Source organism: Mobula birostris, chromosome 6, assembly GCF_030028105.1.
Source record: "Mobula birostris isolate sMobBir1 chromosome 6, sMobBir1.hap1, whole genome shotgun sequence".
Lineage (NCBI taxonomy): Eukaryota > Metazoa > Chordata > Chondrichthyes > Myliobatiformes > Myliobatidae > Mobula > Mobula birostris.
In genome coordinates, this window is record NC_092375.1 from 33,295,240 (window position 1) to 33,322,487 (window position 27,248).

General features: G+C 43.6%; 1 protein-coding gene across 7 annotated transcripts in view; it reads right to left on the reverse strand.

Annotated features, from left to right (window-relative positions):
• The window catches only part of LOC140198918 (type 2 lactosamine alpha-2,3-sialyltransferase-like), a 102,626-nt gene extending 86,690 nt beyond the window's left edge, over positions 1-15,936 (reverse strand). For 6 of the 7 annotated variants that reach the window (XM_072260166.1, XM_072260170.1, XM_072260167.1 and 3 more), the window contains exon 1: positions 15,794-15,936. The gene's annotated coding sequence lies outside the window, so the exon portion shown is untranslated. Of the gene's footprint in view, positions 1-7,171; positions 7,249-15,793 lie in introns of those variants that run through there. The other variant, XM_072260164.1, reaches the window with a different exon arrangement.
• Between the last annotated feature and the right edge of the window lie 11,312 nt (positions 15,937-27,248).

Sequence of the window (27,248 nt, forward strand, 5' to 3'; positions counted from 1 at the left end):
GGAGAGAAAGCAGGTACGGGGTTCTGAGTTGGATGATCAGCCATGATCATACTGAATGGCGGTGCAGGCTTGAAGGGCCGAGTGGCCTACTCCTGCACCTATTTTCTATGTTTCTATGTTTCTTTAATTTTCAGAATGGACATAGTTTTGTCAGCATGTAAGAATTGAATGAAAATCAATATATCCTTGTTTCTGCACTCCTTAATCGCAAAAAATTACCTCCAGGGTATTGACTACATTCAAAGGGGATGTTAAATATAGTACAGAAATATGTGTCTTCACATCAATTACATCCTTGTTTTCATTAGCCTATGCTTTCTCCCATAATATCCATCATGTTCTACTTTTTTCTGTGAAGACAGAGATACAGAACATTTGTTTAATGATTCTGCCCTCTTCTTATTAATACTTCTCCATAAAGGATCCATACTCATTTTAGATCATCTTTAATTTTCACATTTCTCAAAGTTCATACAAATCTCCCTCTATATTTCTAGATAATTTTCCATTGTATTTTTATCTTACCATTTTCTTGCCCACCTTTTGCTAATTTTACAAAATTTCCTGCAAGATTCTGGCTTATCATTTTGAATAACTTTCTTCTGCCACACAGTCAATTCCCAGCACCACCCACACAAGCTTGATGAACAGACATCTGTTTACTTTTATTTGAATAAACACAAAAATTTGAGCCTTCGCAGTCTCTGGGCTAGAGGATTTCATCGCTTCAGAAATTCACAACTAAATCCATAAATGCCTCAAGATTATTTAATATAATTTCCTGTACACAAGTATAAAGGGGACAAAATAATTGTCGGTCTGTATCTGATGCAGCACAGAAAAAGCACGATAAGATTTTAAAAAAACACAAGTATAGATACACAAGGAGGGGAGGAGAAGATGGCGGCGCAACGCAGTGCGCGCAGCCGCTCCGGAATGATATCGGTATTTGTTAAGTAGGTACCGTGCACAATCCTGATTTGATGGAGACAGACGTGAGAAGCACTGAGGAACATCTGGAGAAACTTCTGAAATGCCCGCTTCGCTGCCGCTGCTACTGTGCGATCAAGAATCTCCGGAGGGGAAGGCCCAAATCCTCGGCTTTACCTACTGCCTGTTGCCGGGGCCGGGGTTGAAGCGCTCAGCAGAGATGGTGCTCGGTGCTCGGTGTTGGAGGGCTGGTCAGAGGCTCGAAGTTTTCAGATGGACTCAAGAGTCGGCTGCTTCCAGGGTGCTGCATCGGCAAGTTTGTGGCACTGGAAGTTCATGGCAGGGAGAGTTTTTCTTCCTTCTACTGCCTGCGTGAGATGATGGGACTTTGAGAGACTTTGAGACTTTTTTTTACCGTGCCCATGGTCTATTCTTTATCAAATCACGGTATTGCTTTGCACTGTTGTAACTATATGTTATAATTATGTGGTTTTTGTCAGTTTTTTTAGTCTTGGTTTGTCTTGTGCTTCTGTGCTATCATTATGGAGGAACATTGTATCATTTCTTAATGCACGCATTACTAACTGACAATAAGAGGACTGTGTGTCCTCATAATCTAATCTAATATAGATTAAATGTGTGTTGATAAAGTGATGCCAGGCTGTACACAAGGTAGCTGACAGGAAATAACAAAATAGTGGTGGAGTTAGTGGGTGGAGGTGTTTTTTCAGCCTTATTGCTTGGGGAAAGTAACTGATTTTGAGACTGATGGTTCTGGAGTAGATACTATGCAGCGCACCGCCCCCCCCCCCCCGACCCCATGGCAGTGGGACAAAAATCCATGAACAGGGTGGGTGGGATCCTTCATGATGTTACTGGCCCTTTTCCGGCACCTTGCCGTATATTCGTCCTCGATGGTGGGTGGACTAGTGCCAGTAATGCACCAGTCAATTTGGGCGACCTATTGTGCAGCCTTCCTGTCTGCAGCAGTACAGTTTCCTTATCAAGCAGTCACGCAGCTTGTCACAGTGCTCGTGTTTGAATATCATAGAATGAAATGACTGTCGATGAGAAAAACCTCTTTAGAAAATAGAGGTGTTAGTGACCTTTCTGTGTAGGATGTCTCCTGAGACCATGAGAGGTTGTGTGTGATGTACGGTCCCATGAGTTTGAAACTGCTTGCATTTTCCACTGCTGTACTGCCAATGTAAATGGGGAGAGCTCTCTTGAAGCTGATGAACATCTCTTTTCCTGAACTGTGCCCCCGATCTTACCCTCCTCAGCTTGGGAAATCATGCTCCCAGCCTCTAGTCTGAAAAGCTACTACCCTCTGCAGCTTTTTCCCAATCCCCTGCATTGGAACCTCAGTACCAGGCAGTGATGCAACAGTCAGAATGCTCTCAACCGGTCACAAATTTGCTAGAATCTTCAGTGATAGACCAAATAGCCTCAAAACTCTTACCACATAATCAATATTTTGAGCCCAGGATGGCTCCTCCGAGATGCTGATGCCCAGAAACGTGGAGCTTCCCACCCTTTCCCCTGCTGACCCCTCAATGAGGACCGGTGAGTGTTCTCCCAACTTCCCTTTCCTGAAGTCCACAATCAATTCCTTGGTCTTGCCGACTTTGAATGCAAAGGTGCTGCTGTGACACTACTCAACCAGCTGATCTACCTTGCTCCGGTATGCCTCCTCAGCACCATCAATGATTCTGCCAACAGTGGTATCATCAGCAAATTTATAGATGGCATTTGAGCTGTACTCAGCCATGGTCACGTGCTTCGGGGTAGAGCAGAGCAGCGGTCCCCAAACACGAGGCCGCAGAACAGGTGCTACCGGGCCGTGAGTAAACGATAGGAGTCAGCTGCACCTTACCTCATTCCCTGTCACACACTGTTAAATTTGAACATAGGGTTGCCAACTGTCCCGTATTTGCCGGGACATCTCGTATATTGGGCTAAATTGGTTTGTCCCGTATTTCCCCCGCCAAGGCAGAGCGTTCCTATGAAACCTTTCGTGCCGAAATGGCGTGAAGCAAAGAAGCAATTACCATTAATTTATACCTTATATGATCTGAAGGTCACTAGTTCAAGCCTCAGCTGTGGCAGAGTGTTTGTGCCCTTGAGCAAGGCACCTAATCACACATTGCTCTAGTGTCTGTGCGAGGAGTGGCGCCCCACACAGACTTCCAATCTGCGCCTTATAAGGCATGAAAATGCATGTAAGGTCTGAGTCGACGTTCCCTCCCTCCCCTATATGGGAAAAATTTTTGAGCGTTCCCAGTCCCAAAAAATAACCTAACAAATCATACCAAATAACACATAAAACCGAAAATAAATAACACTAACATACAGTAAAAGCAGGAATGATATGATAAATACACAGCCTATATAAAGTAGAAATAATATGTGCAGTATAGTCGGGAAGATGAAGGCAAAACTGATTTGTGGGAAAAAAAAATCGGCACGTACGCGCATGCGCACGTCACACGCATGCACACACAGAGCCCGCGCAAGGCTTTATGGTCATGGTAGTCTTTCCTGGGGTAACGTGTCCCGGGATTTGACTGCTACTTTTGTCCCTTATTTGGGAGTGAGAAAGTTGGCAACCCTAACTGTAAAAGACATGTTGAGATGAGCTTAACCCTACTTGAACACCCCCCCGCCCCCCCCACCGCTGGCCAGTCCGCAAGAATATTGTCAATATTAAACCAGTCCACAGTGCAAAAAAGTCTGGGGACCCCTGGAGTAGAGCACTGGGTTAAGTGCACATCCTTAGCATATGCCTTCACAATTGCTCATTTTGAACCACGAGGCTCCCTCAGGAGGACTGGCATGTCCATCACTTCTCCAAAATTAGAGATCGGTAGTGAAGTACTAGTCTTGCCACGTAACTTCCCACTTAAAACTGGCAGGTTCATTAACTTATTGATTAAATTTGAGTAAATGGAGATGCATAGGATCAGGGGTGTGTCTGTCCCGGCAGTTACTACTGTTATTCTGCAATGGGCTGCACTCATTGTACCACAGAGGAATTCAACACACTTCACTGAGCAGCCACAACACTCAAATAAGCCTATCCAAAAGCAGAATCTGGCTTATTGTCATTGACACATGTTGTGAAATATGTGGCTTTGGAGCAGCAGTACATTGCAACACAAAATACTATAAATTACGATTAAGAAATGTGTTTTTTTAATAAATAGTGCAAAGAGAGAAAAACAGTCAGGTACTGTTCATGGGTTCATTGACTGTTCAGAAATCAGATGGTAGAGGAGAAGAAGCTATTCCTAAAATGTTGAATGTGAGTCTTCAGGCTCCTGTTACTCCTCTCTGATGGTAGAAGTGAGCAGAGGGCTTGTCCTAGGTTCCGGGTGTCCTTGATACTGGAGGACATCTTTCTGAGGCATAGCTGTGCTCCTATTTCTTCTGTTCTTATTTAGTCTTTTGAAGGTGAACTTGATGCCAATAATGGAAATGGCTGAGTCTACAACCCCCTACAGTTTATTCTGACCCCTCCGTACCAGGTGGTCATCCAACCTGTTAGAATGCTCTCCTTAGTACATCTGTAGAACTTTGCTAGAGTCTCTGGTAACATACCACATCTCTTCTAACTCTTAAGGATATATAGCCACTGGCATACCATCTCCAGGAATATGTTGGGCCCAGGATAGATCTTCAGAGATGTTGGCACCCAGGAACTTGAAACTGCTCACCCTTTGCATTGCTGACCCCTTGAAGAGGACTAGTGTATGTTCCTCAACTTCAACTTCCTGATACCCACTAGCAGTGCCCCATGGGCAATCTCTGCATCCTGCTTCTATAGTTCAGTCCACACAGGTGTACAGCAATAAGACCTCTTGACTGTTTAATTAAATGTCAGTGTAGGACAACGAATTTGACTCAGTTCCTGGCACAGCAGCACCTTGTTCAGACGGATGCACTCCAGTAACTATGAGTGCCGTAATGAATCAGTTTTCTGCAAAGCACTGCCAAGTGCAGTACCAGAATGCTAGGGGTTCTCATTAATACTCCAGTAACTTTACAGCATTAATACTGCAGTATTAGGATAATGATAACATCACATGAGAAAGAAATCATCGCCGTCCTACTTCATCTTTTCCATTCCACACATTCCGCAGCAATCTGCAAACACTTCCAGCAGATGTTGGGCTCTCAACCTCAGCAAGTAGTAAATGGTTGGAAACTGATACTTAAAATAGACGGCCGCTAAACGATAAATGTTTCTTCCTAACAATTTCTCACTCTTGCCAGAAGCAGACTCTGTCAACAACGTGCAAGATGTTGCCCTGAGACCCCAGATCCTGCACTTTTCTGCAAATAATCTCATCTTCTGGAGACAATCTGGGAACATTGTTAAATACAAGTCCCAGGGATCTGTACTTACAACAGCAGATCTAGTCTCTGGGGAATTCACAACCTTGTCTCCCGACCTCCGTTTCAAACTTGGAAAACAAAAGCTACATACCTTGGTGGCACAGTCACACACTCAGAATTGCTGCCTCCTCATGTTCCACAGGTCCATGCTTGATCCGAGCCCAAATACTGTACTGTATTTATATTACAATTCCCATTCCTGTTCTGACATGTTTGATTAAGGCCTCCTCTTGTGCCACGATGAGGACACTCTGATTGTGACTCAAGAGGCAGAAGTTAAAATAGATGAGGGATTGACAATGCCAATCAGGGACAGTATCACAGCTGTACAAAGGAAGGACATTGTGGAGGGGGTCATCTGCTAAATCAGTGTGAGTGGAAGTCAGAGACAGACAGGGAGCAATCACTCCACTGGAAGTAAATTATAGGCCCCCACAATGGCAACAGGAACACGAAGGGACAGATCAGTAGGCAAATTTTGGAAAGGTGTAAAAATGACAGGGTCTTATCACAGGTGACTTCAATTTCCCTAACATCGATAGGTACCTCCTTTGTGGAAGTGGTTTAGTTGCGGCAGAAGGGTACCTTACAAAATATGTCGACAGGACAGCTACAGGAGAATCCATACTGGATTTGGTACTAAACAATGATCAGATGTAAAATCTCTCGGTGGGTGAGCATTTCAGAGATAGTGACCATACTCCCTGACCTGTGGCATTGCCTTGAACAAGGTTAGGAGCATAATGCACAGGAAAGCATTTAATTGAGGGAGGGCTAATTATGTTGCTATTAAGCAGGAAGTTTGGAGCTCTGCATCATTGCAAAGTGCTTTGAGAGACTGGTTCTATCACATCTGAAATCCTGTCTGCCCACTACTCTGGAACAGTTGAGGCCAGTTCATTGGCTATATTTAAGAGGGGGTTAGATATGGCCCTTGTGGCTAAAGGGATCGGGGGTATGGAGAAAAGGCTGGTACAGGGTTCTGAGTTGCATGATCAGCCATGATCATACTGAATGGCGGTGCAGGCTCGAAGGGCCGAATGGCCTACTGCTGCACCTATTTTCTATGTTTCTATGACCCCCATCAATTTGCCTATCGTACCAACAGGTCAACAGAGGATGCCATCTCCACGGCACTTCACTCTGCCCTGACCCACCTGGACAGCCCCAACTCTTACATCAGATTGCTGTTCGTTGACTTTGGTTCAGCATTCAATACTGTGATCCCCTCCAAGCTGATCACCAAACTTCACCAGCTTGGTATCAGCTCATCCCTCTGCAATTGGACCTTGGACTTTCTGACTAACAGACCCCAATCAGTTAAGTTAGACAACCTCTCCTCCTCCACTCTCACCCTGAACACCGGCGTGCCTCAAGGCTGTGTGCTGAGCCCTCTTCTGTACTCCCTTTTCACCTATGACTGCGTTCCTGTACATGGTTCTAACTCCATAATCAAGTTCGCAGACGACACCACGGTGGTTGGCCTGATCAGAGGGGATGACGCGATGGCCTACAGGGACGAGGTCCAGCACCTGGCCGTGTGGTGTGTTGACAACAACTGGCCCTTAACCCATAAGACCAAGGAGATCATTGTGGACTTCAGGCATGCTAGGAGCCACACTCACGTCCCCATCTACATCAACGGAGCTGTAGTGGAGCGTGTATCAAGCTTCAAATTCCTTAGTGTCCACGTTTCCAAGGATCTCACCTGGTCCCTGAACTCCTCCACCCCTTTCAAAAAGGCGCAACAGCACCTTTACTTCCTGTGGAGCATCAAGAAAGCTCACCTCTGTCCCAGGATACTGACGGATTTTTACCGCTGTACCATTGAGAGCATACTCACCAACTGCAGCTCAGTGTGGCATGGCAATAGTCCCGTATCAGACCGCAAAGCACTCCAGCGTGTGGTTAAAACTGCCCAGCGGATTATCGGCACCCAATTGCCCATTATTGAGAACATCTACCAAAAAAGCTGCCTGGGCAGGGCAAAAAGCATTATCAAGGATGCATCTCACCCTAACCATGGACTTTTTACTCTCCTCCCATCCGGTAGGCGCGACAGGAACCTCTGCTCCCACACCAGCAGGCACAGGAAGAGCTTCTTCCCTGAGGCTGTGACCCTGCTGAACCTCACATCATAGCGCTAAGCAATATTGGACCCATATTGTACTGTCTCAGTAGGGTGAAGGAACCATGGTTGAAAAGAGAGGTGGGAAATTTAGTCAAGAGGAGGAAGCATACTCAAGGTTTAGGAAGCAAAGATCAGAAAGGGCACTGGAAAGTAATAAGGCGGGAGGGAGCTTAAGAAGTGATTTAGGAGCAATAGAATGGGACATGAGAAGGCCTTGATGAGGAGGATCAAAGAAAACACCAAGGCAGTCTAAATGTACGTTAAGACAATAGAGTGACTAGAGTGAGAGGAAGACTAATAAGTGATAAAAGAGGAAGCATGTCTGAAGACAGAGGAGTTCAGGAGGTCCTCAATGAATACTTGATGAATATGGGAGTTTTGAAAAACGTTAGGATAGACAGCTCCCCAGGGCTGAATGGGATATACCCCCAGGTTACAATGGGAAGCGAGGGAAGATTTTGCTGTACCGTTGGTGACGATTTTTGCATCCTAATTGTCCAGTTGAGTACCTGAAGATTGGAGGATAGCAAATGTTCAAGAAATGTAATAGCATTAACACTGAGAATTATAAGCCAGTGGTGGGCAAATTATTGGGAGTATTTTTAGTAACAGGATTGACAAGCATTGTTTGATTAGGAATAGGCAGTACAGCTCTGAGAGGGGCAAGTCGTGCCTCACAAGCCTGACTGACTTTTTCAAGGAAGTGACAAAACAAATTGATGAAAGCACAGGAGTGGATGGAGTGTATTGGATATTAATAAGGAGCTTGATAAGATTCTCCACAGTAGGCTCAGCCACAATGCCGGAAGGCATACAATTCAGAGAAACTTGTGTGTATTCAGAATTGGCTTGCCCACAGAAGGCAGAGGTGATAATCGATGGAGTGCATTTTTTCGCTGGTGATCATTGACTAGTGGATCTGTTCTGGGACCCCTGCTGTTTATAATTTTCATTAGTGACTTAGATGAGGGAGTGGAAGGGTAGGCTAGTAAGTCTGCAGCTGACACGGCAGTTGGGGCAGCTGTGAATAGTGCAGAAGGTTGTCATAGGTTACAATAAGACATTGATAGGATGCAGAGTTGGGACTGAGAAGTGGCAGATGGAGTTCAACATAGAAAAGTGTCGAGTTTTTCACTTGGAAAGATTAAGGTTGAAGGCAGAATACAGGGTTAGTGGCAGAATTCTTAGTGTGAAGGAATAAAGGGATCAAAGGTATCTTATGGTCCATTGCCATATATCCCTCAAGGTTGCCACGCAAGTTGATAAGGTAATTAAGACATATGGTGTGTTGGCCTTCAATAGTCAAGGGATTCAGTTCAAGAGCCGTGAGGTAATATTGCAACTCTATAAAATTCTGGTCCGACCACACTTGCAGCATTGCGTTCAGTTCTGGTCTCCTCGTTATATAGAAGCTTTAGAGAAGGTGTTAAGAAGATTTACCAGGGATGCTGCCTGGATTAGAAAGCATGTCTTATGAGGAAAGGCTGAGCAAGCCTTGAGAGGGCTTTTCTCCCTGGAGCGAAGAAGAATGAGAGGTGATTTGATAGGTTTATAAAATGATAAAAGGCATAGACAGAGTGGAGACCATAAGACTATAAGACCATAAGACAAAGGAGCAGAAGTAGGCCATTCGGCCCATTGAGTCTGCTCTGCCATTTTATCATGAGCTGATCCATTTTATCTTATTTAGTCCCACTGCCCCGCCTTCTCACCATAACCTTTGATGCCCTGGCTACTCAGATACCTATCAATCTCTGCCTTAAGTACACCCAATGACTTGGCCTCCACTGCTGCCCGTGGCAACAAATTCCAGAGATTCACCACCCTCTAAAAAAATTTCTTCGCATTTCTGTTCTAAAAGGGCACCCTTCAATCCTGAAGTCATGCCCTCTCGTACTAGACTCCCCCATCATGGGAAACAACTTTGCCACATCCACTCTGTCCATGCCTTTTAACATTCGAAATGTTTCTATGAGGTCTCCCCTCATTCTTCTGAACTCCAAGGAATACAGTCCAAGAGCGGACAAACGTTCCTCATATGTTAACCCTCTCATTCCCGGAATCATTCTAGTGAATCTTCTCTGTACCCTCTCCAACGTCAGCACATCCTTTCTTAAATAAGGAGACCAAAACTGCCCACAGTACTCCAAGTGAGGTCTCACCAGCGCCTTACAGAGCCTCAACATCACATCCCTGCTCCTATACTCTATTCCTCTAGAAATGAATGCCAACATTGCATTCGCCTTCTTCACTACCGACTCAACCTGGAGGTTAACTTTAAGGGAATCCTGTACGAGGACTCCCAAGTCTCGTTGCATCTCAGAACTTTGAATTCTTTCCCCATTTAAATAATAGTCTGCCCGTTTATTTTTTCTGCCAAAGTGCATAACCATACACTTTCCAACATTGTACTTCATTTGCCACTTCTCTGCCCATTCTTCCAATCTATCCAAGTCTCTCTGCAGACTCTCTGTTTCCTCAGCATTATCGGCCCCTCCACCTATCTTCGTATCATCAGCAAACTTAGCCACAAAGCCATCTATTCCATAATCCAAATCGTTGATGTACAATGTAAAAAGATGCGGCCCCAACACTAATCCCTGTGGAACACCACTGGTAACCGGCAGCCAACCAGAATAGGATCCCTTTATTCCCACTCTCTGTTTCCTGCCAATCAGCCAACGCTCTATCCACGTATGTAACTTTCCTGTAATTCCATGGGTTCTTATATTGTTAAGTAGCCTCATGTGTGGCACCTTGTCAAAGGCCTTCTGAAAATCCAAATATACAACATCCACTGCATCTCCCTTGTCTAACCTACTGGTAATTTCCTCAAAAAATTGTAATAGGTTTGTCAGGCAGGATTTTCCTTTAAGGAATCCATGCTGAGTTCTGCCTATCACAGATTGAGCAAGAACCTTTTTCTCAAGGCAGCAATAACTAATACAAGAGAACATACTTTAAGGTGGTTAGAGGAAAGTAGAGGGGGATTTCAAAGGTAGTTTTTTTCTTTACACACAGAGAATGGTATGAGCATGAAACACACTGCCAGGGTGATAGTAAAATCAGAAACATTAGAGATATTTAATAGGGTCTAAAAAGGCATATGAAAGAAAATGGAGGGCTATGTGGGAAGGAAGGGATAGATTGATCTTGCTGTAGGTTAAAAGGTCTACACAACAGCATGAGCTGAAGAACCTGTACTGTGCTGTACTCTAAAGTCATAGAGCACTAGAGCACAGAAACAAATGCTTCAACCCAGCTTGTCCATGCCAAACTGCTATCCTCCAAAGATCCATCGACCCACACCTGGACCATAGCCCTTCTGAGATCACCACCCTGGAGATCCTTATTACCTACCTCCCTGAACTCACTTTGTAGGACCTCATCGCCCTTCCAGCCTATGTCACTGGCACCAACATGGATCACAACCTCTGGCTGCTCACACGCCCCCTTAAAGAATGCTATGGTCTTGATTCAAGATATCCCTGACCCTGGCACCTTGGAGGCAACATACCATCTGGGAATCTTGTTCTTGTCCACAGAACTTCCTGTCTGTTTTCCTAACCAATGAATCCCTATCACCACTGCTCACCTCTTCTCCACCCTTCCCTTCTGAGTCACAGAACCAGATACAGTGCCAGCAACCTGGCTGCTGTGGTTTTTCTCCGCTGGATCGTCTCTGCCCCTCCTCGAGTATCCAAAACAACATACTATTTTTATACTGTAAGTGTCCACAACAATATACACTGTTCTATGCTCCTTAATTGTAATGGCAATATTATTTATAGCAGCAGACAGCAGTCATCAGCTAAAGTTAAAGGTGATAACTTTTCTACCTTCACCTTCAAATACTGTACATTTAACTTACGACTCTTTAAATATGAAACCTTTGATTGAAAATACACTGTTACAGATGATACATTTCTGGTCACAGATTGACTTCTTTATTGAGTTATAGTACAATTTTGTGGATACTCATGATGAAGCCCAGTTACCTGGGCCATTCTCTACTTCTGTAAACCACAAACGGACTTTTTAAAATTAATATTTGTACTTTTAAAAGTGCAATACAACTTTCAATATTTCAGCCATAGAAATATGATACTGGCTGACCTTGCAGTTTGACTGAAAGTGTTTAGAGTAAACATTTTACAGTCATGGAGTTGTACAGTAAGACAGCACGCCATTCAGCCTAATTTCTCCCCACCGATCAAGATGTCTTTCCAAGCTACTCCCACTTGCCCATACTCCTCTAAACCTTTTCTATCTAGGTATCTGTCTAAATGTATTCTAAATATCGCAATTGTATCCATCACTGCAGCTTCTTTTAGCTATTTGTTCCATATACCCACCGCCATGTGTGAAGTAGTTTCTCGGGTACCTTTAAAATCGTTACCCTCCCTCCTTAAACCTGTGCCCTCCAGTTTTAGACTCCCCTACACTTGGGGGATGGGAGAAGACAATAAATGGAGAGCAGGGTTATTAACAACGTTGGTAAACAGAGATACTGTATCTAGAGTCCAAGTACATGATCAAACAGGTTGTTAGGACAGTAAAGAAGGCTTTTGGGTATATTTGCCTTTATTAGTCAAGACACTGAGTTCAAGAGTTGCAACTTTATAAAATGCTGATTAAGCAACATTTAGAGTATTGCATTCAGTTCCAGACACTTTATCACAGGAAGTAGTGGAGGCTTTGGAGAGTGCAGAGGAAGTTTACTATGATGTTGCCTGGTTTAGAGCATATCCTATGAGAGGAGGTTGGAAAAGCTGTTTTCTCTAGAATGTCAGAAGCTGAGGGGAAATTTGAGAGAATTTTATAAAAATTATGCAAGACAGCCAGTAACTTTTTCCCCAGCACTAAGATGTCCAGTGTATTTAAGGTATACAAGAGGTATGCAAAGTAACCATTTTCTAAAAAAAATAGTGGTGGAGGCCCAGTAATGCCAGCAGTGGTAACCATATATAACCATATAACAATTACAGCACGGAAACAGGCCATCTCGGCCCTTCTAGTCCGTGCCGAATTCTTACCCTATCCTAGTCCCACCGACCTGCACTCAGCCCATAACCCTTCATTCCTTTCCTGTCCAAATATCTATCCAATCTAACTTTAAACAACAACATAGAACCTGCCTCAACCACTTCTGCTGGAAACTCGTTCCACACAGCTACCACTCTCTGAGTAAAGAAGGTCCCCCTCATGTTACTCCTAAACTTTTGTCCTCTAACTCTCAACCCATGTCCTCTTGTTTGAATCTTCCCCACTCTCAATGGAAAAAGTCTAACCACGTCAACTCTATCAATCCCCCTCATAATTTTAAACACCTCTATCAAGTACCCCCTCAACCTTCTACGCTCCAAAGAATAAAGACCTAACTTGTTCAACCTTTCTCTGTAACTTAGGGGATGAAACCCAGGCAACATTTTAGTTAACCTCCTCTGTACTCTCTCAATTTTATTGACATCTTTCCTATAATTCGGTGACCAGAACTATACAGAATACTCCAGATTTGGCCTTACCAATGCCTTATACAAATTCAACATTACATCCCAACTCCTATACTCAATGCTCTGATTAATAAAGGCCAGCAAACCAAAAGCTTTCTTCACCACCCTATCCACATGAGATTCCATCTTCAGGGAACTATGCACCATTATTCCTAGATCCCTCTCTTCTACAGCATTCTTCAATGCCCTACCATTTACCATCTATGTCCTATTTTGATTAGTTCTACCAAAATGTAGCACCTCACATTTTTCAGCATTAAACTCCAACTACCATCTTTCAGCCCACTCTTCTAACTGTCCTAAACCCCTCTGCAAGCTTTGAAAACCTACCTCATCACCCACAACTCCACCTACCTTAGTTTCATCTGCATACTTACTAATCCAATTTACCACCCCATCATCCAGATCATTAATATATATTACAAACAACATTGGACCCAGTACAGATCCCTGAGGCACACCACTACACACCGTCCTAAAATCTGACACACAGTTATCCACCACTACTCTCTGGCATCTCCCATCTAGCCATTGCTGAATCCATTTTACTACATCCATATTAATGCCTAACGATTGAACCTTCCTAACTAACCTGCCGTGTGGAAACTTGTCAAAGGCCTTACTGAAGTCCATATAGACAACATCCACCGCCTTACCCTCGTCAACTTTCCTAGTAACCTCATCAAAAAATTCAATAAGATTTGTCAAACATGACCTTCCATGCACAAATCCATGTTGACTGTTCCTAATTAGACCCTGTCTATCCAGATAATTATATATATCTCTAAGAATCAATTTACCTACCACTGACGTCAAATTCACAGGCTGATAATTGCCAGGTTTATTCTTAGAACCCTTTTTAAACAATGGAACCACATGAGCAATACGTCAATCCTCCGGCACCATCCCCGTTTCTAATGACATTTGAAATATTTCTGTCAGAGCCCCTGCTATTTCTACACTAACTTCCCTCAAAAGAAACAGAAGGGGAGGGGAGCCCAGCGGGTGGTGAGCAGGCAAGGAGTTACAGTGAGAGGGACAGAGGGAGAAAAAAAGAGAGAAAAAAGGGGAAAATAATTAATTAATAAGGGATGGGGTGTGAAGGGGGGGTGGGGCATTAACAGAAGTTAGAGAAGTCAATGTTCATGCCATCAGGTTGGAGGCTACCCATTCGGAATATAAGGTGTTGTTCCTCCAACCTGAGTGTGGTTTCATCTTTACAGTAGGGGAGGCCGTGGATAGACATGTCAGAATGCGAATGGGATGTGGAATTAAAATGTGTGGCCACTGGGAGACCTTGTTTTCTCTGGCAGACAGAGTGTAGGTGTTCAGCGAAACGATCTCCCAGTCTGTGTCAGGTCTCGCAAATATACAGAAGGCCACATCGGGAGCACCGGACGCAGTATATCACCACAGCCGACTCACAGGTGAAGTGTCGCCTCACCTGGAAGGACTGTCTGAGGCCCTGAATGGTAGTGAGGGAGGAAGTGTAAGGGCATGTGTAGCACTTGTTCCGCTTACAAGGATAAGTGCCAGGAGGGAGATCAGTTGGAAGGGATGGGGGGACGAATGGGCAAGGGAGTCGCATAGGGAATGATCTTTGCGGAAAGCAGGGGGGTGGGAGGGAAAGATGTGCTTAGTGGTGGGATCCCGTTGGAGGTGGCGGAAGTTACGGAGAATTATATGTTGGACCCAGAGGCTGGTGGGACAAGGGGAACTCTATTCCTAGTGGGGTGGCGGGAGGATGGGGTGAGATTAGATTAATTAGGGGTCATTGATTTAACTCACTCAGCACAAGATAGTGGGCCAGAGGGCTCCTCCTGTGTTGGTACAGTTCTATGTTTTATTACTGTATAGTATTTTCCCTGGAGTAAAAAAGGCTGAGGGATTGACATGATAGGTATATAAAATTACCAGAGGCATAGATAGGGTAGATAGTCAGGGTCTGTTTTCCACAATGGGGGCATCTTAAACTAGAGGCTACAGGTTTAAGGGGGAGAGGTTTTGACAGGGATCTGAGGTGTAAATTTTCCGACACGAAGAGTATTCGGTGCCTGAAATGAGCTGCCAGAGGGAGTGCAAGCACGTATGTCCCTGTAAGAGCAAGGCAGAGAGGGAAATGTTATAAATGCAGGCAAACGGGATTAATATAGACAGGCTTGCCGGTCGGCATAGACGTAAATGGGCACGAGGCCCTGTTTCCGTTTATAATAAATTATGACTGCAAGATCCTATTCCTGGACCTCCCCACCTCAAAAAAATTACTGCCTCAGATTAAAGAAAACTGAAAGTAGTCTCAAAGATTGTTAGAAAAAGATCGCAGGTCAACATTCCAAAGACGGTATTCAGCAACAAAAATAAAACAGTTAAAGAAAAATAAAGACAATACCGTTATAAAAAGAACTTACAAGTCTATTTCAAAATGAGTGGAAAATAAGTTGAAGAAATGCACCTTGCAAATTGGCCATTTACTGACCAATTAAAATTACTGTATGCTGCCGTACCAAACGTAAATGCGCAAAACAAGCATGATTTCACTATTTATTCTCTGCCTGCGTTGTCTCAATCTCGAAACTCCCACCACGGTCCCAGAGGGCGAAGGGTTTCTGCAGGCGAAATCGCGGCCCTTGATTTCACCAAGATGACAAATAAGCAGCCACCAAAGTCGGTACTTTTGGTTAAAAACTACCCAAAAACCTGTGTAAATGGTGGAGAAAAGCAACGTTGTGCTTTGCTTACAAACTTATCGTTTTCTTTTCCAAAAAGTGCGAGTTTTTACAAACAATTTTTTTAAACTTTAACAAATTAAAATCATATTTACCTTATCGTTATTTCCTATAAGCTCTTAATTTCATCACCCACGAAAACAAGCGTTTCTGATCAACCATTTCTAACTGGTCTTCTGAAGTCTTTAGCAGTGAAAACCGATGATAGGAGATAACAAATCCCAAGTGTTAAAGGGCTCATACCTACCCAAATTATGTTGCCGACAAAAAAAAATTGTGTACTTCAAAGCAAAGTTCAGAGTGACTTGCACAACTATGATGTTTGCTGCCAGGAATTCTAAAGTTGCGAAAAACTCTAAATTTGCCTTTTTTTTATTCGTAGGATTCCATCCATGCCACCCTTTATGCTCCGATTAACCCTTTCCCGCCCGTTCTTAAATGACTCCAGGGTTTTTAGCTTCACTGCCAGCTGGTTCTATACATTGATCTTAAAATATATTATTTCCTCGAATTTGCGTTCAGTTGTTTTAAACCTGTGTTTAATTCCTTAGGTAGTTTTACTTTAAGGTTGGTGGGTACGACGACCTTAAAAGATTGTGTCATGTGGCTATATCACGTTACATTTTTGAGCTACATTTGTCCTTTAGTTACTCAACTGACTGCCGTGTACGTAGTGTAAATTCATGTGATAAATAATTGAGAACACAGTTCAAGACACCCACAAATTTATATCGAAACAGTTATCCAGATCTACGACCGTTTAATCTGATGTAACTCTGTACCTTTAATAATCTGGAGTGACTCCTTTACATTGTAACTAAAGTGCGTGAAACCCCAGTTTTTTACTCTAATAGTGAGAATGATCCATGTGCTTTTATCTGAAAAGTCTCTAAAATTTGAATTATGGTTTGTTTTAGTGTACTCTCACCAGAATTGCACACACGTCGGTGGTACTGGTCTAGCACATAGGATTCACAGCTTTTGATTTCAGACATGGTATTGATCGGCTGTGGTAAGGGGAAATTTAAATTCATGTCATTAAACAAAGAAGGATCCTTCTTTCTTTGTAGTTATATCAACAATAACGATTATGAAACTATCCGATTAGGGTCCTGATGAAGGGTCTCGGCCCAAAACGTCGACTGTACTCTTTTCCGTAGATGCTGCCTGGCCCGCTGAATTTCTCCAGCATTTTGTGTGTGTGTTGTTTGGGTTTCCAGCATCTGCAGATTTTCTTTTGTTTGTTAATGTTGGCGCTGGAATGTGTAGCGACACCTGTGGGCTGCACGTAAAACGTTTGTATTCGCCAAGTAGAAGAGTCAGCTAAAAGCCCTTTAATACCAAGGGTTTCGTATCTCCTGTCATCCAGTTTGCTGCTTAGCGGACAAATCTTTGGCCATATCTTAATCCTCCCCTGTCCACGTATTTTAACCATTGCAATTGTACCTATCTCTATCACATTCTCATGCAGCTTGTTCCACATAACACATCCTCTGTGTGAAAAAACTTGCTCCTCAAATCCCCTTTAGATCTTTCCCCTCAGTTTAAACCAATACTATCTAGATTTAGAATTCCCTCCCCCAGTAAAAGACTATCTACTGTATCTATACTCCTCATAATTTTATAAATCTCTATATGTAAGATACTGTACTCCAAAAAGTTCTGGATATAGCCCAGTCCATCCCTTCCCACCATTGAGCACATTCACACAAAATGCTGTCACAGGAAAGCAGCATCCATCAAATGGGACCCCCCCCCCCCACCACCACCACCACCACCACCCAGGACATGCTGTCTTCTCGCTGCTGCCATCAGGAAGAAGGTACAAGAGTCTCAGGACACAGAGGTTCATGAATGGTTACTATCCCTCAACTCTCAGGCTCTTGAACCAGTGGGGATAACATCACTCAACTTCACCTGCCCCATCATTGAAATGTTCCCACAACCTGTGGACTCACTTTCAAGGACTCTTCGTCTCATGTTCTCAATATTTATTGCTTAGTTATTTTTTTTTTTTTTGGTTTTTGTATTTGCTCAGTTTGTTGTCTTTTGCACACTGGTTGAACACCCAAATTGGTGCAGTATTTCATTGATTCTATTATGATAATTGTTCTATTGTGGATTTATTTAGTATACTTGCAAGAAAATGAATCTCAGTTGTATAATGTGACACATACTGTATGTACTTTGATAATAGATTTACTTTGAACTTCAGCCTCCCTCACTCCAGGGGAAACAGTCCTAGCCTAGCAAACCTCTCCTTATAGCACAAGTCCTCCTGTTCAGGCAACTTCATTGTGAATCTTCCCCATACCATCTCTAGTTAAAGCACATTCTTCCCATAGTATGACTATCAGAGCCCCTGAGTTTTTCTGTTGAAGAACACTCCATAGGGCCCTGCCGTTCACTGTGTATATCCTATTAAAACACATCACTTCACACTTATCTGAGTTAAATTCCACATGTCTACTTTCCCAGTTGATCAAGTTCTCTGCCCATTGTAGGACACCTAGCACTGGTCCCTGCAGCACAATGCTGGTTACAGGCCTCCAATCTAAAAAAAACCCTCTGCTACCCTCTAATTCCTTCTACAAAGCTTATTCTGTGCCCAGACTGGCTAACTGACTCTCGATCCTATGCAATATCATCTTCCAAGACTAGTCAACCAAGACCTTGCTAAAATCTAAGCAACACACATGAAGACTTTGTGAGACATGATATCCCACTCACAATGTTCACATTCATGAGAATGCTGGGTCCTGTTTAACAAGAACTCTCTTAAAAAGTTTAGCCAGAGACAAGAGCATGCTATTGTGTGCTTCAGCTATAGGGGGAAAAATATCAAGACAGTAATAGTTATAGTGATTTCAGAAGATATTTTAGTGGTTGCAGATATGATTCTAGGATAAAATAGGATTCTAGGATAGGATAGATGTGGTTCTAAGATATTTTAGCAGTTGCAGATATGATTCTGGACTCCCTGGTAAATTTCAGACATGGTTGTACCAACGTGGTCTTCTACCAAGGCTGCTCTGGCTTTTCTCAGTATATGAGTTCCCCATGACCACTGTAGAAGGCATCAAGAGGAAAGTCAACGTGCACCTGCCGAGGTGGCTGGAGATCCCCCCAAGTTTTTCTTCAGTGGGGCTCTACATAAGATCAGGCCGGCTACGGCTCCCGTTGTCATCGGTAAGTGGGGGAGTTCAAGGTGCAAAGTTTAGAGTTGTGTTAACACTGAGGGGCTCCGATGACAAGCTAGTAAAACAAGTAGGGTCACAACAAGATTGGGTCAAAAGTGGGCCACAAATTCGGCCACAAACCAGGCCGTGCGTGGGATGGTAAGGCAGAACCCAGGCTGCAAAAATAGGGGACAAGCTCTCCTCTACAATCACTCTGAGCACCGGTGCCCCACAAGGCTGTGTACTCAGAACCCTACTGTACTCACTCTACACCCATGATTGTGTAGCCAAGTTTCCATCAAACTCAATATATAAGTTTGCTGATGACACAACAATTGTAGGCCGTATCTCAGGTAATGATGAGTTTGAGTACAGAGAGGAAATTAAGAACCTGGTGGCATGGTGCGAAGACAATAACCTATCCCTCAACGTCAGCAAGACGAAGGAATTGGTTGTTGACTTCAGAAGGAGTAGCGGACCGCACGACCCAATTTACATCGGTGGTGCGCAAGTGGAACAGGTCAAAAGCTTTAAGTTCCTTGGGGTCAATATCACAAATGACCTGACTTGGTCCAACCAAGCAGAGTTCACTGCCAAGAAGGCCCACCAGCACCTTTACTTCCTGAGAAAGCTAAAGAAATTTGGCCTGTCCCCTAAAACCCTCACTAATTTTTATAGATGCACCGTAGAAAGCATTCTTCTAGGGTGCATCGCAACCTGGTATGGAAGTTGTCCTGTCCAAGACCGAAAGAAGCTAGAGAAGATCATGAACACGGTGCAGCACATCACACAAACTAATCTTCCGTCCTTGGACTCACTTTACACCGCACGCTGTCGGAGCAGTGCTGCCAGCGTAATAAAGGACACGACCCACCCAGCCAACACAGTTTTTGTCCCTCTTCCCTCCGGGAGAAGGCTCAGGAGCTTGAAGACTCGTATGGCCAGATTTGGGAACAGCTTCTTTCCAACTGTGATAAGACTGCTGAAAGGATCCTGACCCGGATCTGGGCCATACCCTCCAAACATCCGGACCTGCCTCTCGGTTTTTTTTTTTGCACTACCTTACTTTCCATTGTTCTATTTTCTGTTTATGATTTATAATTTAAATGTTTATATTTTCTAATTTTTACTCTTTTTAATATTTTTAATATTTAATATTTGTACTCCAGGGAGCGGGAAGCGCAGAATCAAATATCACTGCGATGATTGTACGTTCTAGTATCAATTGTTTGGCGATAATAAAGTATAAAGTATAAGGCCTCGGTTCTGCACACTTCCAATGACAGGGGAATGCGAGTGCCAGGGATAGGCGAGACATGGTCCAGGCAGAGGTACGGAACCGCAACGATGAAAGGTAGTTATTGAAAGCAGTGGAGTTGGGGTCGCAGTGCATCTGGACAAAATGGAATCTTCCCAAGTGCAAGGTGATTTGGGCAGAACTTTGGAGACTGGAGCCCTTCCACATTTCTTTCCTCCTCCAGCCCATCTATCACACTCTCCCTACACCATCACAGCTGCACATATGCGGTCTGAGCGATGACTCTAACTGCAAGCTTTACGGTCAACGGGGTTCACTGACACACATTCTGTCAGGATACAGAACAGCTTTAACATGAGGACAGTATAGGTGGTGACACAACAAGGTCCTGCTGTCCCTTGCTGACACACTGGAGCAGGAGAGGTGTAAAAAGAGACCAGCTGGCAGAGAGGCAAACAGTCATTTTCATCAAGGAGAGGGCCATGGCAGTCATATCAAAGAGGCCTAAATCCAACATGCTGCAAACTGCCAAATCGGACGACTCGGAGTCGGACTGTGGTTGGGTATGGCAGGGAGAGTTTTCTTCCTTCTCCCGTCTGTGTGAGATGTGGGACTTTCGAGAGACTTTGAACTTTTTTTACTGTGCCATGGCCTGTTCTTCATCAAGTTATGGTATTGTTGCACTGTTGTAACTACGTGTTATAATTATGTGGTTTTTGTTAGTTTTTCAGTCTTGGTCTGTCCTGTGTTTCTGTGATATCACACCGGAGGAATATTGTATCATTTCTTAAAGCATGCATTACTAAATGACAATAAAAGAGGACAGCGTGTCCTCATAATCTCATCTATTCTAATCAAATCATGGGAGGCAAGTGTCAATGTGGTGAGGAAGCTGCAGTTCCCAGAAGTAGTGCAAACCACACCTTGATCAGATATCGTACTGTGGTCCACCAAAGACAAGAAAATCATCTGGTGGAGCTCACAGTACCATGGGAAGAAGAATGTGAGGAGGCTCATGAGAGGAAGGCACTAAATTACTAGTCCATAGTCCAGGCATGGCATGGCTATTCCCCATAAAGATTGACTGTAGTGGGTTCCTGGAAAGGTCAATATGGAAGTTGCTGTCTGCACTGGGCCTTGATGGAAAGAACAAGAACCAAGCAGCTCACAGGATGGGGGAGGAAGCAGAAAGAGCCTTGTGCTGGATATGGAGCAGGTGAGAGGAGTTGAGCTGGAAGTCAGGAGCAGGCGGGCAGTGACTTGGCCACCACTGCTGACTCGCCAACTGGAGAGTGTAGTAGTTAAGGGTCAGAACACTCAGTGAAGTTTGGGCACCACCTGATGATATCTGCCCCGGCCAACAGCTATGGTTACCTCATCAAGTAACTGAAGAGAGCACCCCAATGTATGCTGCAAGCAAGTTACCACCCTATTGCCTCCTTTCAGCTTCAAAAATACCACTGACTGGCTATGAGCATCATTGTCTATTATCAGTGTCAATATAACTTGAAAAAGGGATGAAGTCCTGCAGCATTTATAAGGCATTAGGTATAAGATTTAAAAGCTGTATTTCTCAGGTAATAACCTGTGGATTACTTGTGCACAACAGCATTTGGAAAAAGAAGTAGGAGCAGCTGAATGGTAAGAGTGATGATACAAAGTGAGTGCTTTAAATTGATGAGGAATTGGGTCCAATTCAGGGAAAGTGAGTTGCACCTTACTAATGTCATCATGGGCAGATTTGTAGGTTTAAATTATCCAGTTATGACAAGCTGAACATTGGTTCAGAAGACAGAAAAGGAGAACTCCAAATGGAAGGCAGAAAACTGGTAAGAGCCAAAAGGCAGGGCAAGGAAAGTATGAAAAATAAGCACAAAGAAAATAAGTAGGGAGATGCTTAATAATATATGTGAAAATGCAAGACCTATAGCAGATCAGAAAGATGACCTGAAGATGCAGGTGGAAATTAGTCAGTTAGGGGTACACCAATGTGAAGGAATACACAATAATTGGAAGGTTACTGATGGACAGAAATACTTTGGGATATATGTCCACAGATTCTTGAAGGTAGAAGGACTAGTATATAAAATGATTAGGATAGCGTGTAGGATGCTTTCCTTTGTTAGCTAAGCCATAGAGTACAGAAGCAGAAATACTATGTGAGCAGAGAATACAATACTTGTTAAATCACTTGATTACTAAGCACAGTTCTGATCAATGTATTTCTAGGGACTCGCTGTAGAAATTTTTGAGAAGATTTATGAAGATGCTGCCAGAAGTGAACAGCTTAAGCTGTGGAAAAAAGATTAGAGAGGCTTAGAGTTGTTTTTCCTTGCAACTCAAGAAGCAGCAGTGAGACTTGATAGAGGTTTATACCCTGCAGATTTGTCAAACTTCCTACCCTTTAAGACATCCAACATCTCCTCAACTCTAAGGTGGACCATCTCTATAATTTTCCTGTTTGTGAAATCTTCATATCTTTCTCCACAGTAAAAATGGAGGCGGATCTTAATCAGCTCCTGCAAGGGCCCTTTGGTTTTTGTGGGGCCCTATTCGCTACCTAGTTACTTTTTTCCCTTTAATATTTGTAAAATATCTTTGGATTTCCTTAATTTTCTCTGCCAAAGTTATCTCATGCCCCTTTTCATCCTCTATGCTTCCTTCTTCAGTACACTTCTGATCCCTTGTACTCCTCCAGGGATTTACTTGATCCTATGTGACCAATACCACCTTTATCCTTGCCATGGCCTCAATATCCCTCGTCATTCAGGGTGTCCTATTCCTACCATCCTTGTTCTTCACTCTAACACATGATTGAGCATTTGAGACTGGCGAGATGAATTTGCCATCTGCTGTAGACTCTTGCGCAGGCTGTTAACTCAGATTGTGGACTCAGTTCTGACTTGTGAATTGTAAAAGTTGAAAATAGTTCACAGGAGCAAAGCCCTGCTGTAACCTTGGGGAGGACTTGTTGATCATAATTTCTTCTGATTGTAAAGCTGAAAGTTGGGTGGATGGTGGCTTCCTTTCCGCATACTTTATGTATAACCCCAGCCAAAGGATTGCTTATCAGATGATGAAGAGATTGTTGAAGTCAATGTGGTTTCTTGCTTGATCAACTTATCTGTGAAGTCAGTATATCCGATACCGGAATGTCAAGTTGCACACATGCATTGTCAGCATCTGTGTTGGGAAGATGCTCAGTCTCTGCCTTAAGAAGCAACAGTTACTATTTTCTTGTTAGGTTTGCAACAACATGAAACACCCCTGAACGGGTACTTAACCTATTACCTAGGAAGTCCTGAAAGTAGAGGATGTCTGCGATTGGAATCCACTACAGTGAAAGAGTATTTTCTTGATGGAAAACATACAGTTCATGGGTTGCCATCCTCCACACTCGTCACTATCACCCTGATAATGTTGCAGATGCTTTGGACACTTGCTCCAGTGGCAGTTAGGACTTCTGTGATGGAGCAAGCTGCATAAGGGTTTGAGATGAGTCACAATACACAAATCACCAGAGAACAGGGGAGAATATGTAGCTAATATTGCCCGTGCCCTGATGGTCATTCTTGGGTGGCTGCATCAAGCTATGTATACAGCTGAAGTATGCAGACACTACACACTGAGGTTGTACCCATCCCGGTTTTGAAAAGGATAGATTTGGCCTCTTTGTTGTGCTACGTTTCATTCTGTTCGTCTTTGCCACGCTAACTTAAGCAAAATATCTTTGACCACGAGTCTGGCTGGTATCAGTCAGGATGGAACACGCTGAATGAAGCCTGTTGCAGTCAATGCAAATACTTTGTGGTGGAGAATTGTAGCCTAAGATCCTGCTGCCATAAGATACAGAGGGGTTGGGTCTGTTATTCAGGCCCTGCAACACATGAAGGATGTATTATCCAAACAGACCACTGGAGTGGCATTGGTACTTCGTATATAGTACATATAGCTTAAGTTGATGACACTACAAATGTCTAGAATTGAAAATGCACTGTAGACTGGACAACACAATGAATGTCAAAAAGTCATGCACTTTTTTATTTCTAGAATAAGCGTTATTGTTAGAAATGCTCAGCAAATCAGGCAGTATCTGTGGAATGAGAAACAGAATCATTATTTCAGTTAAGGATCCTACATCAGAAGGATTTCTTTCCACACATTACCTGTCCTGCTATACGTTTCCAGCATTTGTTTTCTTGTCTTTACTTCACATTTTCAGTATCTGCAGCGCTTTGATTTGACGTCTCAGCTCATACCCTTTGGATGAAGATCCTCCATCTAAAATATTAGCCTATTGCTATGTTGTCATCTATATCAAAGATTCAGTGGTGGCTGGTCAGGTCCAGCCTCTGGGGCTGAGTTGGACTATGGCCAGTCACTGCGAGGGATTCTTTAGAAAGGGCAAATAAAAAATATGGTGGCCTAAGTGGAACAGCCATTCTTGGAGAGATCATTGTTGTGTGGAGCCAGTGTTAGAGTGGCTTTTGCTCATCGATTTGAGCAAGGTACTATAAGTATCTGATAACGTTAGGACACTCAAAGCTGCTATGCAGGTTGTCTCTGTGGTTAAGAAGGCATACGGTGCATTGGCCTTCATCAATCAATAGACAATAGACAAGAGGTGCAGGAGTAGGCCATTTGGCCCTTCGAGCCAGCACCACCATTCACTGTGATCATGGCTGATCATCCACTATCAGTATCCAATTCCTGCCTTATCCCCATAACTTTTGATTCCGCTATCTTTAAGAGCTCTATCCATCTCTTTCTTGAAAGCATCCAGAGACTTGGCCTCCACAGCCTTCTGGGACACAGCATTCCATATATCCACCACTCTCTGGGTGAAAAAGTTTTTCCTCAACTCTGTTCTAAATGGCTTACCCCTTATTCTTAAACTGTGGCCTCTGGTTCTGGACTCACCCATCAGCGGGAACATGCTTCCTTCCTCCAGCGTGTCCAATCCCTTAATAATCTTATATGTTTCAATAAAATCCCCTCTCAGCCTTCTAAATTCCAGAGTGTACAAGCCCAGTCGCTCCAATCTTTCGACATATGACAGTCCCGGTTAATATGAATTAACCTTGTGAACCTACACTGCACTCCCTCAATAACAAGAACGCCCTTCCTCAAATTTGGAGACCAAAACTGCACACAGTACTCCAGGTGTGGTCTCACCAGGACCCTGTACAGCTGCAGAAGGATCTCTTTGCTCTTATACTCAATTCCCCTTGTTTGTGAAGGCTAGCATGCCATTAGCTTTCTTCACTGCCTGCTGTACTTGCATGCTTGCTTTCAGTGACTGATGTACAAGAACACCTAGATCTCGTTGTACTTCTCCTTTTCCTAACGACTCCATTTAGATAATAATCTACCTTCCTGTTCTTACCACCAAAGTGGATAAGCTCACATTTATCCACATTAAACTGCATCTGCCATGCATCTGCCCACTCACCCAGCCTGTCCAAGTCACCCTGCATTCTCGTAACATCCTCCTCACATTTCACACTGCCACCCAGCTTTGTGTCATCGGCAAATTCGCTAATTTTACTTTTAATTCCCTCTTGTAAGCCATTAATATATATTGTAAACAGCTGCGGTCCCAGCACTGAACCCTGCGGTACCCCACTGGTCACCGCCTGCCATTCCAAAAGGAACCGGTTAATCGCTACCGCTTGTTTTCTGTCAGCCAGCCAATTTTCAGTCCTTGTCAGTACTCTGCCTCCAATACCATGTGCCCTAATTTTACCCACTATTCTTCTATGTGGGACTTTATCAAAAGCTTTCTGAAAGTCCAGGTACACTACATCCACTGGCCCTCCCTTGTCCATTTTCATAGTTACATCCTCAAAAAATTCCAGAAGATTAGTCAAGCACAATTTCCCCTTCGTAAATCCATGCTGACTCGGACGGATCCTGTTATTGCTATCCAGATGTGTTGTAATTTCATCTTTATAATTGACTCCAGCATCTTTCCCGCCACCAACGTCAGGCTAACCGGTCTATAATTCCCTGATTTCTCTCTTCCTCCCTTCTTGAAGAGAGGGACAACATTAGCCACCCTCCAATCCACAGGAACTGATCCTGAATCTATAGAACATTGGAAAATGATTACCAATCGTGGGATTGAGTTCAAGAGCCGAGAGGTAATGTTGCAGCTATTTAGGACCCTGGCCAGACCCCACTTGAGTACTGTGCTCAATTCTAGTTGCCTCGCTATAGGAAGGACGTGAAAACCATAGAAAGGGTGCAGAGAAGATTTACAAGGATATTGCCTGGATTGGGGAACATGCCTTATGAGAATAGGTTGAGTGAACTCGGCCTCTTCTCCTTGGAGTGATGGAGGATGAGAGGTGACTTGATAGAGTTGTACAAGATAATGAGAGGTATTGATCATGTGGATAGTCAGAGGCTTTTCCCCAAGGCTGAATTGGCTAGCACGACAGGGCATAGTTTTAAGGTTCTTGGAAGTAGGTACAGAGATGTCAGGGGTAAGTTTTTTGCGCAGTGAGTGGTGAGTGCGTGGAATGGGCTGCCGGCGGCGGTGGTGGTGGAGGTGGAAACGATAAGGTCTTTTAAGACACTACTGGATGGCTACATGGAGCTTAGAAAAATAGAGGGCTATGGGTAAAGCCCAGGTAGTTCTAAGGTAGGGACATTTTCGGCACAGTTTTGTGGGCCAAAGGGCCTGTATTGTGCTGTATGTTTGCTATGTTTCTATGTTTCTCTTTTTCTGTTTTATTCATAAAAGTGTAGTGAGAATGGCTCTGGGGCAATGTTTTGTTCTGTATGTGAGATGTGAGGATTATGGGAGACCTCCAGCTTCCTGGATAGCCACATTTACACCAGGTACGCTGAGCTGCAGCTCCTCAGAGAATGAATTAAGGAACTGGGGCTGCAGCTCAATGATATCTGGCTCATAGAGGAGAAAGAGAAAGTGATAGATAGGAGCTACATGGCTGACAAGGGATATCAAAGCCAACATAAAATCAAAAGAGAGGTAGCATAATAGGACAAAAATTAATGGGAAGTTAGAGGATTGGGAAGCTTTTAGAAACCAACAGAAGGCAACTAAAAAGTCATAAAGAAGGAAGAGATGGAATATGGAAATAAGCT